The 3,680-nt window shown below is 39.7% G+C and overlaps 1 pseudogene; it reads right to left on the reverse strand.

Annotated features, from left to right (window-relative positions):
* Positions 1-361: 361 nt before the first annotated feature.
* LOC113929411 lies at positions 362-625 on the reverse strand (annotated as a pseudogene).
* Between the last annotated feature and the right edge of the window lie 3,055 nt (positions 626-3,680).

Below are 3,680 nucleotides of genomic sequence, written 5' to 3' on the forward strand. Positions count from 1 at the left end.
TTGTGGTCTTCAAGCAGTGCTTGCCTTGGGAAGAGGTCATTCGGTTGAGGTCATTAACTTCAACAAACTAAGTCAGAGACCACTGAATACCATCCTGCCAGGAAGCTGGGAAGGTGTGAGTGGCATGCAAAGTGTGAAGGGCTGTTCACTACACAGAATATCTAGATGTTCCTTGGGAGTGTCCAAGAAGCTCTATGTTGTGAAATCAGGGAACTGAAGATAGATGTTTAGTGGTGTCAGTGGAACCAGGTCAACCAATCAGAAGCCTTTCAATCTCCAACTCCTCCTCCTCCTTCTTCTTCAGAAAAAAAACATGTTTATTTTCTGGAAATATATATTTAAAAATTCCTCACAAAAGATGCTATTCTCTCATTTCCCCATCTTCTTCCTCTTCTTCAACATCCCTGATACAAAGGACGTTATTACACCTTATTAAAACTTCACCCAAATGTCCAGACAATGCTTCATCTATGTATTCTTCTGTGTTTGCAAGCTGTATGTTCATATAGCCATCTATAGATATCAGGTAGGTAGCCTTTGTACTTCATTCCTCACTTGAGTTTCACCATACTGGCTTTCCTGTGAATCCCCTGAGGAAAGGTTTGGGATTGAGGAGCAAACTCATCTCAACTACAAGCAACTGTTGGGGGCCACTCACCACCAGCCCAGCTGTCGTCTATCCCTCGTGACTGGAGTAGCTACAGCTGGGCATAAATCCTCCTTTTGACTTTCTCATTTATCTGTATTATTTTTATCTGTAAAATTTTCTTCTTTGGACATGTTAATGTTGCAAATGAAAAATATTTTACTGCTTTTTCCTACAAAATTCCAATTTATTGAAACTGCCTTGCCATTTCTAAGATTGTATTTGACAGAGAATGCCCTGTGTTCATGAGAATCAGTTGCAGGAGTAATCTAGGTGGTGGCCTGAGAGCCAGGAGGGGGTAGTTTGGAGACACCATTCCACAGGTAACCTGTCCTCCCTGGGAGCTGCCAAGTGGTCTTCACTGCACCAGCACAAATTATTTTTGGATCCAACATTCTATAATTCACACTTAAACAAGAGACAATGGAACGAACATCTTGAAAACTTTTAGAGAATTTCTTTTGCCATCTACCATCTAAACATGAGAGACCAAATCTTCTGAAGAGTTTTCAACACCCACAGCCTGGCAACTAAGAGGAGGAAAAAAAACTCATGCACAATATACACTTTCAAAAGTATTTTTAGTTTCTTCCATGAAGTGACATTTTATTTTACTCTTCTTAAAAACATTTAACTGTCAGCAATGGCTCATGTCTGCTAAGTTCTGTAATTCCTATGAATAACTTGTTTAGTTTTTTGAGACAATGGACAGCTTCATCCTAATTTGTTTGTCCAAGTTATAGCCGGCTCAGAGCAATTTGGTGTGGTTGTGAAACAATGGAAGTTTACCAACGGGAGTGGTGGAATCTGCTCTTCTAAAACAGAGTCCAAGTCCTAATCTAGAATAGGATACACTTAGATCTACCCAAGTTCATATATATGAGATCTATTAGTGTCCTTTGCGGGGGGGATGGCAGATCCAAAGTGGGTAATTTGAGGTTAGTTTTAAAAATGTATTACTTATAATGGTGTGGGTAGGGTTTGGGGAACTAGTAAGGAAATTCCCAGGGCTAGCAACAGCAGAGAGTCACTACTCCTAGGCCTTAGATAGATGGAACAGTTATAGAAACTCAGAAAGAGTAGTTATATAAAGAGAACTTCCTAGTCCAGACCTCACTTTCTTGCCCACCTTCCAGTCTCCTGCCACTGCCTCTCATTGGCCAAATTTTTCAGAAGTCAGATAACAAGAGGCAAGTTGATATGGCCTCCCGGGGCAGGATGGAGAAGGGTGGACAATGGATTCCAGGGCAAATAGAAGATATGCAGTAGATGGAAATTGAAGGAGGCTAGGGTAATCAAATGAATGCTCTTATTCATCTCTTTGTTCATTCTTTCCTTCATCAAACATACATCAGTTAAGTACCTTCTGTACTTGAAAGCACTTTGGAAAACACAGGTGAAGGATGATAAGTTGTCTCTTCTCTCAAGGAGCTTTTATTTTTTATTGAATGTGCAAACAAGGCATAGCCATGTAGAATGTCATAAAACAAGAGTAAACTTGTTTTTAAACTCACTGAGAGTAATAGTATGGCAGAGAGTATCAGAGGTGGGGCAGTCAGTGTGGGTGCTAAGGGAAAGGTGGGCTCAGGGGAAATATAAGAGGATTTTAACAGGGCTTTGTGGGACTCAAGGGAGAGTCTTAAAGCCTTTAGTCTCCACCTCAGTACCCCTATGGAGTAATGGACTGGCCTAGTGATATCTCAATGAATTCTAGGACTATATAAAAACTAAATATATGTACCACTTTTTTAAATTGAGTACTTATAATGCATCACTTATTTCACATGATATTACATGTGAAGCCTTATAATGAGATTGCTGAAATGATTGTTATTTTTCATATTTTACTTATGAGAATAAGTGAAATTCCAAGAGGTTGAGTGACTTATCTAATGTCAGACACCTGGTGTTAGAGAGACTGGGATTCAAAGCCAGGCATTTCTGGCATAAAATTCTAAGCTACTAACCTCTTTAAATAGTGACAATAAAGGATTCAGCAGTGGTGCCTGCCTTGGATATAAACATTGTCCTCGAAACACCCCCGTGTTTTCTCAGATAACTGGTAGTTAGAACTTTCTTCTTATTTTAAGAAGCTGCTTGACTTATAATAGGGTATGTTTTCACAAGTGCTGCCTGCACTTAGGTATAGTATTGGCCTCTGAGGAGGTCTGAACAGAAGTGCTATTGTTGTATCTTTCCTATGGAAAACCGTCTAATGACTTCTCATTATGCTTGGAATTAATTCTTTGAACTATATGGGCAAATGATCTGGCTTCTCCTACCTCTGATTTGATCTCTTACTATCCACCACTTACTCTGCTCCAGCCACACTGGCTTTCTTTCTTGTCTTTGAATAAGCTTTATTCTTCTCACCACAGGTTATTTGCCCTAGGTGTTCTCTCTGTCTAGAATCCTCTCCCCACAAATCTTCACAAACTGGCTCCTTTAGTTATTCAGTCTCAACAGAAATGTCAGATTCCTTTTCTGACCATGTCCCATAATGCCCTCCTACTCAATCTGTAGAACATCATCTTGTTTAATAATCACTGTAACACTCATCTTGTTGGTCTATTTATTCTCTGTCCACAGAAGGCTTGGAAACTTTCAGTGCCTTATGCAATGCTAGATAACCCCATGTCTTGGATAGTGTCTGGATCCTTAAATCTTTGCAAATGAATGAAAAAACTCATGGAGATGAACCCTCGTTCAGAAAGAAAAGTAGTAACAGTATGGTATATTTATTCATTATTTAATATCACCTACCTCTCAGGTATTATTTCTGTTTATATTTCAAGATGAGAAAAGTGACATTTAGAGATCCTCAAGGTCACGCAAGCAACGGAGGACTACACACACCTTTTGACTCCAGCTCTATTGAGCTTTCAAAGCTACTATGTATGAGTTACAGCCCCCAAGTACAGTCTTAAGTGAGGTCAACACTGATTTTTCTCTCATATGTTAGTATAGAAGTGATTGTCTCCACCAGACAGAAGGTGTCATCTCTGGGTCCAGGCTAGCAGTTCCGGTTATTGCC

Source organism: Zalophus californianus, chromosome 5, assembly GCF_009762305.2.
Source record: "Zalophus californianus isolate mZalCal1 chromosome 5, mZalCal1.pri.v2, whole genome shotgun sequence".
Lineage (NCBI taxonomy): Eukaryota > Metazoa > Chordata > Mammalia > Carnivora > Otariidae > Zalophus > Zalophus californianus.